Source organism: Rhinolophus hipposideros (assembly GCF_964194185.1).
Source record: "Rhinolophus hipposideros genome assembly, chromosome: 17".
NCBI classification, from domain to species: Eukaryota; Metazoa; Chordata; class Mammalia; order Chiroptera; family Rhinolophidae; genus Rhinolophus; species Rhinolophus hipposideros.
The window spans coordinates 50089550-50104480 of record NC_138063.1 but is presented as its reverse complement, the minus strand read 5'-3'; the positions used below and the strand labels follow the sequence as shown (position 1 = coordinate 50104480).

The 14931-nt window shown below is 37.8% G+C and overlaps 1 protein-coding gene across 8 annotated transcripts in view; it reads right to left on the bottom strand.

The window, feature by feature from the left end:
• PTPRM (protein tyrosine phosphatase receptor type M) overlaps positions 1–14931 on the bottom strand; it is an 824073-nt gene that overhangs the window by 267756 nt on the left and 541386 nt on the right. The window lies entirely within an intron of this gene.

Genomic DNA, 14931 nt, shown 5'->3' with positions numbered 1-14931 from the left:
AGACTATACATTTTTTTCTAATATACATGGAACATTCTCAAGGATACACCATACATTGAGACATAACCCTAGCCTCAGCAAATTTAACACTGAAATCATACCAAGTATATTCTCTGATCACAAGGCTTTGAAATTTTGAAATTACCTATCAACTGCAAAAAAAAAAAAAAAAAAAAAAAAAAGGCAGGGAAAGCCACAAATATGTGAACATTAAATAACAAGCTTTTAAAGAACAATGGGGTCAAAGAAGAAGTAAGAGGAGAGATCGAAAGATACATAGAAACAAATGAGTATGAAAATACATCATATGAAAATTATTGGGATGCAGCAAAAGCAGTAATAAGAGGGAAACTTATATTACTATAGGCCTATCTCAACAAATAAGAAAAATTCCAGATAAATCACCTCACGTTACACCTTAAAGAACTAGGAAAAGAAGAACAAATGAAACCCAAAGTCAGCAGAAGGAAGAAAATAATAAAAATCAGAGCAGAATTAAATGAAATAGAGAACAAAAAGATAATAGAAAAAATTAACATGACAAAGAACTGGTTCTTTGAAAAGATTAATAAAATTGACAAACCCTTGGCTAGACTCACTAAGATAAAAAGAGAAAAGACTCAAATAAACAAAATTAGAAATGAAAGAGGAGAAGTTAATCATGGATGCCACAGAAATACAAACGATATTTTAAGAATACTATGAAGGACTGATAGCCAACAAATTCAATAACCTAGAAGAAATGAACAAGTTCTTAGAAACATACAGTCTTTCTAGACTGAATCACAAAAAACAGGAATATCTACATAGACAGATCAACAGTAAGGAAATTGAATCAGCGCCCAAGAACCTTCCCAAAAGCAAAAGTCCAGTACCAGATGGCTTCACTAATGATGTTAGGGGGCAAGCCTGTCTTGTTTCTGAACATAGTGCAAAATGCTTCAGTTTTTTACTGTTAATTATGATATTAGCTGATTCAAATATTCAAAGATGATTTAATACCTTCTTCAAACTCTTCCAAAAATTGAAGAAGAGGTAATACTTCCTTACTCAATTTATGAGGCCAACATTACCCTGATACCAAAACCTGGTAAGGATAACACAAAAACAGAAAATTACAGACCAATACCTCTGATGAATACAGATGCAAAAATCTTAAACAAAATTCTAGCAAATAGGCTACAACAATGCGTTAAAAAGATTATACATCACAATCCAAGTGGGTTCATCCCAGGGGCACAAGGATAGTTCAACAAATCGATCAACATGATACAGCACATAAACAAAATAAAGGACAAAAATCATACAATTATGTCAATAGATGCAGAAAAAGCATTTGACAAGATACAACATCCATTTAAGATTAAAACACTTAATAAAATAGGTATAGAAGGAAAATACCTTAGCATAATAAAGGCCATATATGACAAACCCTCAGCTAATATCATAACAGTGAAAAACTGAAGCCTTTTGCTCTATGTTCAGGAACAAGACAGGGTTGCTCCCTAACACCACTGTTATTCAACAGAGTAATCAGGCAAGAGGAAGAAATAAAAAGCATCCAAATTGGGAACGAAAAAGTTAAATTGTCACTTTTTGCAGATGGCATGATTCTTTATACAGAAAACCCTAAAGACTCCAACAAATAGCTGTTAGAAACCATAAACAAATACAGTAAAGTTGCTGGCTACAAAATCAATGTGCAAAAATCCATACTTTTCCTACATACTAACAATGAAATTTCAGAAAAAGAAAAATTTCTTTTGCAATTGCAACAAAAAGAATAAAATACTTAGGAATAAACTTATCAAAGGACATGAGTATCTATACACTGAGAACTATATGACATTTTTAAATGAAATTGAAGAAGACACAAAGAAATGGAAAGATATACCATGTTCATGGATTGGAAGAATCAACATAGTTAAAATGACCATATGATCCAAAGCAATACAGAGGTTGCCAAAAAAAGTGTATACACATTTTAAGAAAGGAAAAGAACTATTAAAATTGTACTACTCAATAACACCAATAACGAAAGATGAATACAGTTATGTTTGACTTCTGCAATTACAAGAGGTGCTCAAAGGGGCTACCATCAGCATCCACACTTCTGATTATGGCAAACATTGTTTGGGAGACTTCTGTGGCAAGCGTGTAAACTCTTTCAACATCACAGCAGAAGAAGCAGGACGTATTGCTGTACAAGACCTCCTGGATCTTCCCTTGCACATGTCACACACAGAACCATGCATCTCAAATGTGTGCAATTGTGAGGTATCTTGGAGGTTCTGTTGCATACCCTCGCCTCCACTGTCACTGTGCTTCCACAATGTTCTGGAATTTCAAATACCACTTCAAAATGGTCTTGCGCTACTCTAACAACAACCGTGCTTCTGCCATTTTCTTTGACTGTCCGGCCTGTCGTATGGTGACACTAGCATTCATTTGATTAACACCATCTTTTGAGGGAATGTCATACTGCACATTGCTATCATAATTCAATTCAACTTGGAAAAGCAATACATAGGGCAGGCCTGGTGGCTCATGTGGTTGGAGTCCCATGCTCCTCATGCTGAGGTCACTGGTTTGATTCCACATGGGCCAGTCGGTTGCGCCCTCTACAGCTAAGATTGTGAACAATGGCTCTCCCTGGAGTTTGGGTGCCATGAGCAGCTGGAGGTGGGCGTGAGCTGCTGCAGACTGCTGAGTGCTGCTGTGGGCTACTGTGTGCCGCCATGGGTGGCCAGTGGCCATCGTAGTGGCCGGCAGCCGGTGAGAGCTGCCGTGAGCTGCTGTGAGTGGCTGACCGAAACCTGGCAACAGACTGCCTCAGCTGGGGAAGCGCAAGGTTTGTAATACCAGCATGGGCCAGGGAGCTGTGTCCTACACAACTAGACTGAGAAACAAGCGCTTGAACTGGAGTGGGCGGGGAGGTGGAAGAAAGGGGGCTCTTAGGAAGGTGGTAAGTGCCACTGAGTAGAGGGTGGCAGGACTGTCAGATGTGCTACCAGACATCCAGTATTCACTGCAGCCAAAGCACAGCATTTTCATAACTGCAGCCTGATGTCAAGACCAAGTGGGGTCACCAGGCTGTGGATTGGACACTGAGGCAGCTCAAAAATTTGAATTCTCTTTCTTAAAGACAGGTTGCAAAGTGCGCTTTCTCTCTCTCTCTCTCTCTCTCTCTCTCTCTCTCTCTCTCTCTCTCTCTCTCTCTCTCTCTCTCTCTCTCTCTCTCTTCTCTCTCTCTCTCTCTCTCTCTCTCTGTGAGCGTGCATGTGTGCGTGTGTGTGTTGGGGTGGAGGCTAAAGGATCTATAGGGAAATATACTATCTTCTTATTCTCAGATTATAGCAGGTTGATCAATCTTCCTCCTTCTCAAACCCAGCAAAGAAATAAATAGCCAAAATGTAAGCAAAGAGCCTGTTCCCACACACTGGCCAGGTTTCCTGGCTTTGCTTCCTGGGCTGGACTAAACAGCAGAGAACCCACAGCACTCAGGGCTCTGCTTGGTCATCCAGGTACAATCTATCAGAAGGTCACCTTAGGAAGGAGGGCCACACGGGTGTGGGCCAGCATCCCCTCTAGAACCCATCTACAAAGATGATTATTGCCAGGGGCAGCTTAGTACTCTCTCCTACACTGGCAGAACTGTTTTAAAAGACCATAAAGATGATTAATATGGACAGAAATTAAGAAATTTAATGTTAATCATATTAGTGAAAGCATTCTAATAGATACTACTATCTGAGGCTCATCCCAAGTTCAGAGATTCCCAACCTGTGCTAGAGAGAGATGCAGGAGTCAACAGCAATTGTTAGTATAGAAAGCAGGGGATGGGCTCTGGTTATAAACTGGAATCCAAACATGCAATCCGAACCACCTGGCAATGTCACCAACAAGGTAGTGAAGCTTAAGTTATCGTGTGCTTCCAAGTAGGAACCACCTATTCACAAAATATGTTGTAAGCCAGTTTTGCTATTTGATGGGCTCATAGAGAGGCAGGATAGGTAGCCGAGGAAACTGACAACCCCCTTCAGGGTACAATGTGAGGTACATCACTGGTTACACAAGTAACAAGTGACTATCCAGTACCTGCAGCTGGAGAGAAACAAGAACCAGTTTCATCCAGCAAGGCTAAACCCTATGACAGGAACCTGACCGTTAGCTAATTATAATGTCATTATAATCTCATTTGCATTGCAGTTACTATGATTCCCATCATGAATCTGATGCCATGACAGTTCCAGAGGAACCAGATAAGGAAGAAAAAGCGGGAAATGGAGGGTCCTGGCTAGGGGGAGGAGATCAATGAACACTGTCAATAGGATGTCACCAATTCCAGCCCCAAGAGGGATAAAAACCCCTGATCGTGACTTCCTTGGCATGACTCGTTTGTTCTCTCAGTTTATCCACACTTTCATTTTCAATAAATCACTTTCACTTTCCTGCATCTGTCTCTTGTGTGAATTCTTTCTTGTGTGGAGACAAGAACCCAGTCACTGCTGCTCCTTGTTGAGTCCTCTCTTGGACATTCTGTGAGCCTCTGGTGACAATAGGTAGGTACTAATGAGCTCGTGGGTAGAGAGGAAGCTTGGTCAAGGAAAGAGTTTATTATCTTTTTTTTGGTATGAAACGTTATCTATAGCTAGAAACATGTAGGCGATAAAATAATTTTAAAATGTCATCATTTACATGTCTCCTGCTTAGTTTATTTTATAAACTAGAATTAGGAATCAGAAATTGGTTACTAGAAACCGATTTTATGTAGCTAACATAGCATTTAAATATTGATTAGTTGCCAATGATAAAAAAAATTAGATTTAATAAAGGAAATCAAGATTCCTTGCTTCCCTGTGATGGGTGGCGGGCGGGGACAGGACGATCTGTGACACTGGAGTATTACCTGACTGAACATGCACACCACACGGGCTCTCATGATAGGTTCTCAAGACAGGCTTCACCTTTACTTGGCTGGTTCATCTTTCCTGGTCCCATAGACAGTTCTGATTATGACTCTTAAGATGACTTTTAGGACCAGAACTCTGAGTCAACCCTAGCTTGACAATTACAAAAGACAAATCTTGACTATTGTGACAACAAAACTATGCAAACAATGGGTGCAAGTACAATGAAGCAATTCTCAGTGAAGATACCCTCATGCATTTTCAAGTGTCCCCTTAGTGGGCAATACCACTCTCAGACGACAGCCATTCAGTTGAGAATTTTTAGTTAATGTCATGTCACCACTTCATTTTCAAGATCATAATATATTTCTGAGATTTCTCTCCCCTCCCTTTGACCACCCCTAAGAATTAGGCATTAATAACTGACCATGCTCTTTGAGGAGTGGCCAGTTTTTTCGATGACTGAATGCTGACTCCAAACCCACAACCCACAGGCTTTTAGACAAAAGCAGGTAAAAAGATAAAGGACATTTTGATAGCTCCCAACAACTATACACTTACACAAAGCTGTTCAGTTTATGGCTTTTTCCTGATTTTGTTTCGGTTAATATTTTTCTTTATGACAAAAGGACATAAATGTTTACCATAAATAACATCCTTATCAAACACATACAGTCAAAGGAACAATTCCATGCAAGGATGCAGGGGGAGAGCTATTAGTGGTCCAAGAGCTGGCTGAAAAGTGAGAATACCGGGATGAATTACAAGAGGCCTGGCATAGCTAGACATCAGCCTGAATACTTCAATGTAAACCCTTTGAATGGAAGCCCTGAAAAACTGGGTGTATTTTAACTGATTTAGGAGCAATGTTCACAGCATAAAGAAAAATTCATACTGAGGCTGTTTATTCACTTTTTGAATACAATAATTTTTTTACCTAAATTAGTATTGCTTATGAAAAATATGCAATAGAGTACACTATTAATAAAAATGTGTCTCACAGATGTTTAAAAAATCAGTTGTAATTTAAGTAAATGATAGTTATGAGCATATTTTTCTTTTAATTAAGCTGTATCTGAATTTAAATATATCTCTATTCATTTAAACTATTTTAATATGTATCAAATTAAAGCCCTAAAGAATTGAAGCTTTTAAAAAAATCATGCTATTTGAAATAGGGAATCTGTCCACCAGAATGCCTACACTTCAGAACAATTAATAAAATATCTTATGATATTATAAAATTTACATCCCTCCAAATACATAAAAAGCCAATTCAAAGTCCAGTGTTGCACTGAGGGTTTACATTAAAGAGGTGTTTTTTTCTTTAATTATTAAATATGTACATGTCTACTATGGGCAAAGCACTGTGCTAGTTATGAGAGCGGGGTGTCAAAGATGATTAAAAAGGATCACATCACAGCCCTTAACATTCTAGCATTTAATAGAAAAGACAGATGGTACCCAAATATTTAATTCAAGAGGCTAATTGAAGGAAAGTGTGCTGTGAGTGCTGTAATGAGGGGGTGCGTAACGAAAGCATCAAATCTCTGGGTTCAGACTGGAATTCTGGTATTCAGGCAGGTGCTGTTTGAAGCCATCTCAGGAACATACGTAACTTTAGAAAGTCGTATTCATGCCTGTGTGTGTGTAGGAGAGATAAAACGAGTTATTCTTAGATAGGATAACCTGGGCTATATTTTTGCCATTTTTTTGTTTTCTGTTGTTTTTCCAAATAGAAGTATGTTGAATTTAATAAATGAGTCAATTTTTACTTGCTGCAGTAAAACCCATAAAAATAGTTTTACTTTAGTTCCACCATGGCAGTGCCAATAAGGAAATAGTATATATGAAAATAACAACAACAAACACTACTTCCAGATCTAGTGAAGCATTATTCACTTTCAAAGGTGCACTCTGGGAGGACACTGGGCAAAAATATGCCTTTCCTGTTGAAGTCAATATGTTATTTAATACAGTGTTGTACCTGGTAATGCTGAGATCTGCCACAAACAAACAAACAAACAAAGCATCCCTCCCCTAATTAACACTGTACTTCCTGTCTATCCTATTTAAAAATTAATTTTATGTGATTTTCTATAAATGAACCTAAGTTGAAGACACCAGATACAATTATTTTTCTTATTAAAAAGAAATTTAGATTTATGTTAGAAGAGGAATCATGAACCTTACCCAAAAAGTCAGGTTAGAAATTGGACTATTTTTTTAATGTGTGTGTGTGTGTGTGTGTGTGTGTGTGTTTCCCCCTATACTCTTAAGTATTTTTCATTACTGTTTCATTCATTAATACACACAGAAAAAAACTAGAAATAATTGAAGACGTGATACTGTTTAGTTTGAATTCCTGGATTCACTAAATAAGATGACAGGTAAAACACCCTCAGGTTTTCCCAGGTAAAACACCCTCAGTTTTCAGGCCCTAAAACGTGAAGCCACGTCAACATCAACAGAGATATACACCCTTTCAAGAACATGAACAACAACAAAAGATTACGCCAATTATATTTATGCTAACGAAAGAAAGAAAGAAAGAAAGAAAGAGAGAAAGAGAGAAAGAGAGAAAGAGAGAAAGAGAGAAAGAGAGAAAGAGAGAAAGAGAGAAAGAAAGAGAGAAAGAGAGAGAGAAAGAGAGAAAGAATGAGAGAAAGAAAGAGAGAGAGAGAAAGAAAAGCCTGTGTGGAACTGAGCTGGGAATGTCAACACATGCTATCCGCTGACATCAAGTGTGGAAAACCATCGATTCAGTGGTAAATATGCAACCCCCTCTTAACTTCTTTATGTGTACTGTTAGACTGGAACTTGAGGTAAGATACCCTGAAAGAACAAGTTTTAATAAGCTATGCTAATGGATACAGGATAGCAATGAAGTGTTTGGGAAAGTTAGAGGGCCTTCAAAATAAGAATCAGCAGGACAACTGTGCCCTGAGATGGCAAGTGACAGCCCTGCTGAGTGTGTGCAGACTCAGGGCTGGTGCCTGGTCACACGGCAAAAAGGTCCACACTCCAGATTGCTCCGGAGGCCTATCCTGACCTCCTGGGGTTGAGATAGTTGACTGAGCAGGATCTAAGACAGCTCAGGGAGTCCATATAAATGCATAATACTATTAAGGGAGTAATGCTGTCCTGTTCGGACCCCAGGAGGCAGACCAGTTGGCCCCTTATTAGAGCTGGGTCTGACAGGTTGATACCCAAAGGATTTGAGTTGAATGCCAAGGCCATACTCACTCAGAAAAAAATTGGAGCTTAGAAGGAAGTGTGGTAGAGGACTTTGGTTTACTTCTCTGTAGAGACTGTTTTGCCATCTCCCAGCCATCCCCTTGCCTGAGCAGGAGCCTCTGCATAACGCATACTGTTGCATGCGGGAGTGTGGCTAGAGCAGGTCTCCTTCGTACTTTCAGCTATAGTACCTTCACCACGGCCTGGTCTCAAATGAAGGGACAGTGAACTGTCTTACTCCAGGTAGCTGTGTCCCTAGCTATGCTCCTAATTACAGACCCATGGTCTCCATGGGCGAGGAGAGGTGTACTCCCTCTAAAGCAGAAGCATCTCCTGGTCTTCGCTCTTCTGACTATGGAAACAAAGACTTCGAGGCATCACACAATGGACATTGAAACTATAGTCAGCTGCAACTGATATATTAAAGTAGTAACTATACTGATGATATAGTTAATATTTATCAGGCCGGCACCTAACAGTTTTCCTTCTAACGCTGTTATGGGGTGAATACCATTACTCTGCCCTTGACATACCTGGGGAAAATGAGGTACACAAAACCAAGTACCTTGCCCAAGGTCACACAGCTAGTAAGCCGCAGAACCAAGGCAAGCATGTAAGTACCTCTATGGCGCCCAGACTCCAGGGTTTATCTCTGAGGAGGAAGGGACAGAGCGAAGACTCCTTTGCTGCACAGATGATTATAAAACTTCACAAAGTTTTCTCATTCACTAACTCAGACAAAGATACAGCATCCTCGCAATTGTGAGTCATCAGAAGTAAACTTAGGATTCAAAGAATATACAAAATACACATATTCAAAAAGATTTTAAAAACACATCTGCAAGGGAGGAAGTGGAGAAAGCTTTTATTTAGCTAATTCTCCGACGATAGCTCAAAAACAAGATAAAAATATGCTGGTAGTATTTCAGACATTTGTAAACTTACAGCAATAGTCAACTGAAACCACTGATAACTATATGGTGTTTCCCAGCAATGATTACAAAGAGTATCTGAGTTTTACAGAGCAAGAGGCATCACTGAGTTTTACTGCTGTGACCACTATAGTGGATGGTTAACAATCAGACACACTTGAATTTATCCTGGGACTTGCATATACTATTTACGTCCCCTTGAACTTCCCAACTTCCAACACCAGTCTTTAAACTATTATTTAATCAAACACCAACTACGTATATGAATTATCTCACTTAATTTTCATGCTTCCCCAATGAAGTACACATTATCATCACATTTCACAATTGCAAACTGAGTTCAGAGAGGTTAAGTAACTCATCTAAATTTACACTGCTACCAAGTAGGAGCTGGGATTCGAACCAGACTTGTAAGACTCTAAGGCCCAAGTAGCTGTTCCTCATCATTCTCCGACATTTTCCTCTTATAAAACAAAACAAAACAAAAAACAAAACAAACACACAAACAAAAAAATGGTGCCTATATTCCGCTCGCTCTTATTTAAAATAAAATCTTCCTTATAAAGAGCTCCCTAAGAACCCTTAATGGAATATAATAGAACTTAATTAAACCATTAGGTTAAGTCCAGAAACAGTGGCTCATATCGGAGCTATTCGGGTAATCATATGAAGTCCAGGTTAGAGGAGGCCTTAACAAGGTCAATTTATTTCACTTACCTCTGTACAACAACCCATTCAGTTGTCATCTAGAAAACTGACAGGCATTAATTAGCTAGATGATAGATTAGAATGACATACCATTTCCATTTGTGTGAACATATATCCTATTTCATGCTTGCCAAAGCATGTGCTAGAGTAGAAAAGTCTCAGTATTTGGTTATTATTTATATGGCTGCATATTAAGCACATATCCTAAATAATAATCACAAGAATTGTCTGCATGAGTTTCTCAATGTAGTTTCCAAAAATGTGATTTTGAAACAGAACTTTGAATAAAGCATCCAGACTTAAAACATTTTCCACATATGACTCACACTTAGCTACAGCAGAAAAGAAATTCCTATCTCATAGGTAAACAGGCAGAGAGGGAGAACTATATAGTTCATGTCAACTTGCCTCCAGCCACAAGCTGTAGGCATTTCTTTGAAAACAGGGGCTTTCATCAAATTTTCTCTCTATCCTTTTTGTTTCATGATGTCTTCAGAAATATTTCCTATTTTTATTGATATTCCTTTTCTTGGTAGTACCAGTATTGTTTATATATAATAGAATGGGTGTTAAATATTTAATGATATATGCTACATTTGCAAAATGTACCTCTTAAAATGTTATGGAGAGGAGATAGAGGTATAATGCTTCAAGATTAAATAGTTATATTTACCTACAACAAGTGTTCATGTAGTTGAATAGCTAACATTTGCTATTTGGACCAAGGATGTGTATCTCTTTAATTATTTTCGTATAGCCATAACTTCTATAATTTCTGTTTACCACAATGGTTGAGACAGGAATATTACTGTAATTAAGACAAATGTTCTCAAATTTCTAAAAGATCTATAGCCATTTTAGAAACAATAGTAAATATAATTAACCAGGATAAAATTGATGGTGCTTGTATGTTAAATTCTGTCAGACATGTTATTGAGATAAATTATCCCTTATGAAAAAGGTGAAAATTCAGGTATTTTCATTTATACAAATATATTTAATTACACATGGATAAAACACAATAAAAATTAGGTATCTCCTACTCAACTTATTTTATATTAATTTTGAGAGTATATTGCCACGTAGCTCTGTACGAAACTTTTATTTTATAGATATTCATCTTACACCCTTTTTGAACACTTGCCACATCAAAACACTGTACCCTTGAAAGAACACACTTTTGGGACAGAGAAAATAGTAAGAAATTGCTTTGCTTAGAGACTAACATAAAAATGAATGTAAAGGTTATGCAACAGTGTTTAAGGAAAAGGTTTCATGGAATATTAGTCCTGGAAAGGCTCAAATAAATTAATATTTATAAACAAATTAACAACTAGTCATTAACTTCTGATAGGTTTATAAAACATTCTAGCCAAACAAAACTGACGGTCAGCTCTGTCTTCAGTCATTATTGCCTACTTGTAAGAGAGCTCCATGAGTTAGTATGAGTTGAGCAGATTTTCCATTTTCTCTTAGAGACCTGCTTTCAGCGACTATTTTTTATAGAAGGCTAATCCTTCAGAAGGCAACATGATCTTAGTTAAGCTAATAATTGGCGATGCCTCCCAATAAATTTTGCTGTTCCGTTTCCCAAGATCTATGGCCCACCTGACCGGGCATGTCGATAAACACTAACAGTAACTACTGCCTTTTCCTCAGCAGGACAGACTTCCAATTGTATAATATTTCAAGAAATATTAATGTATTTGTTTTGCCCACACCTTCTCTTGGGCCCAGTCTGTCTTTATGACCAATGGCATACATTCGCATTGGCTGACTCGAGTGCATAGAGGAATGGAACTCGAAGTTTGATTATCAGCATTAGGCTCTAACCAGCAAAATGACTAATAACAGACTGAAACCAACACCTGAGGCGATTCTTTTCCATCCCTTTTTCCATTTCCCCATTGCTCCCTACTTTTAATTGAGAACCTCCTGTGTGACAGTAGGAAATGTGGCTAAAAGATAAACTTGCTCACCAACTAACACTTCTGGACTTGAATTGACTGAACAAAGAGAGCCTTTAGAAGAACCACTGGGTATGTTTAAATAATGAAATGCAGTAATGAGCCACCCACTATACTTCTTGAATAACAAATGTATAGTACTGTAACCACAGGCTGCTACAGGATACAAAACTTGGTATTTTGGAATTGGGAAGGACTTCAGTGGTCATCTAGTGTAAATTTCTCAATTTACAAATGAGGAAACAAAGGCTCAGAGAAGTTCAGAATCACAAAGTGAGTTAAAATACAGATCTAGGAATTCCCTATCTGAATATAGTATTCCTCTGGGGGTTGGGAGGTGGCTGAAATGGGTGAAGAAGGTCAAAAGGTACAAACTTCCAGCTGTTAAAATAAATGTCATGCGGATGTAATGTACAGAATAGTGGGTCTAGTTAACAATACTGTATTTCATATTTGAGAGTTGCTAAGAGAATAGATCTTAAGATTCCTCATCACAAGAAAAAAATATTTTTGTAACTATGTATGGTGGCAGATGTTAACTAGATTTATTGTGGTGGTCACTTTGCAATGTATGTTGTATACCTGAAACTACATAATGTTAAATGTCAATTATACCTCAATAAAAAATAAATTCAGTGTTCCTTCTAAACAAAAAATATAGCTTATTACATATCAACAACATTCCAGCAACTTATCCATGATCAATATCATGTTTTAACCATTCTATTAAAACATAAAACTTTTAAAATACAGATTTCAATTTTGGGGGGAAACCCTGAACAATTAGAAGTTTTAAGAATTTTGATTAAATATGACAGTTTGTATCACATGACTGTTTAGCTCTAAATCAGACAATTTTTGTATTTATAGGCATAGTATATTGGAAAATTTGTCTTACAGAGAACGTAATCTATATTTTGGAGAAAGCAAACACCAAAGTGGCACATGCTGTGAAAACAACACTTTTAAGATTATTATCTAGTAAATAATCATGTAAATTTGATATGAATTGTTGGTATTTAGTCTAAAGTTGTATCAAGGCCATATGTTACCGTAGGCAATCTCTTCGAATGCATAATTTATAACATAACTTCCATGACTACCTGAGAGACGCAGGTAGAATCATGAATTAATGCAGCAGAAATAGACCCTTAGAGTTAACATTTAGCTAAGGTCACCAGGGCAACAGGATTAGTAGCTTCAGCTATTCCTTAGAGAGTGCTTACCAGATGACACAAAAATCCACATATTCTCACAACTTAAAATAAACCTCACCAAAATGTTTAGTTAGAATATCCAGGCATGGAAGGGCCTAGTGTTGCCTCAAATTTGCATTGAATCATATTAAAACAAAACCAAAAACACAACAGTGTTAAATGTTTAACTATTACAGTGTTTTGTACACATGAAACTAATAAACATAAATAAAACAAAACCCAAAACACAAAAAGACCCTATCAAGGTAGAGAGAGATAAAGAACATCGAGGAGAAAAACATATGAGAGGGGAGAGACAAGTAAAAGAGAAAGAAAACAAAAAATGAAAGAGATGTGGAGGAAGACAGAAAGAGATAAACAGCTAAAGAAGTAGAAAAGAAGGATAAAGAAAAGAGGTACAAAGAAGTGAAATGAAAGGAAAAAAAGATTTAAAAATGAGGAGAGAAATCAAACGATGGGTGAAAAAAGAGAGAAAGGAACAGAGGATGTGTGACGAGTGGAAAGGATGAGTAGAAATGATGGGGACCCATTAGTGATATCTACAGCTACGACAGAGCAACAGCTTGTCCTGAAGCCTAACTGGAACAACAAACATAAGGAATAAGTAAGAAAAGAAGAATATGTATGTAACTCGCCCCTTTAAATATTGCTGTTTCCCAAGGTTTTATCTTCATCTTTGACTTCCTTCTTCTCACTCTACATTAACTTTGAGTGACCTCACCCAAACCCCTGGCGGCAGCTCCAGGATATGTTTGTGACTTTGATTAAGGAAAGTATTATTCCGAGTCCACACCAGCACATCCAATTGCCCAGTGGACGCCTCCACTTAACGTTACAGGGATCGTGAATTTAAAAAGTGCAAAGCTCAACTCTCCATCTTCACACCCCATATATGTTCTACTTCCAATATTCCGTATTTTGGTGAATGGTGATATCACCACTAAGTTGTCTAAGCCAGTAACTAGGTTCTTTCTCTATGGTTCCATCTCCTTCAGCTTCTGCCTCCAAATGGCGACTAAAACTTACGTCCTAATTTTCTGAAGTTGCCCCTTGTCTTTATTCAACTGGTCTTCCTGACTCTAGTTTTTTTTCCTCCATATTGTGCTCAGAGTGATCTTTCTAAGATAAAAATGACATCGTGTTACTACCTCTTTAAGGGGCATCAGCAGATTTTACGACCAACTCCAGCATCCTTAGATGACCACACAAGACTTTCAAGACCTCATTTTTCCAACCTCTCCATTCTCACCCCCTACCATCCATGACATTATTCCCACTCTATAATTGTTTTAAAACTACATTAAAAAGACACAAGATCTGCCTATTTTCTCAGTTTGGGAAATTTTACCCTATAGCTCCTTACCATCTGTATCAGGGGTGTCAAAACTGCGTTCCGCTGGCCAACTGCAGGCCTCAATCCATGTTAATTGGCCTGCAGCAAATTCCTAGGGGAACAAATTCCTCTCCTCCCCTAGACCAACGCCTTCTTAGACATCCAATCTTACAACATCCAACGTACTCAACTTCTTGACCTCAACCATGTCCATGCCTTTCTTGTGCTTTCATCAGGCTGTTCTTTGAGAGTCTTTTTCTCAAGGGTGCTGTGCTGATTAACCCCCCAGCGTGATGTCTGTATATCGCCGGGCTCAATAAATTCTGCCATTATTTTCATTATAAAGAGAAAGAAAAGTTTTCTTTTTTGCATCCCCAAGAACATCCAATATGTGAAAACGTCAGTAATAAGTACTAAAAATTTCCTGGTGAATAAATGACTTTAAAGATTCTGTAGTTTTACGTACGAACTTGTGGGAAAACACGTGACTCGTACATTAACTTGGCATGGTATGCTTTGCATATTCATACAACATCACAGCCATTTACTCCAAATTTTGTCCCATACCCTTGAATGCAATATGATGAAAACTATCAGCATGCAGAGTCACAGATGTGTCTTGGTCAC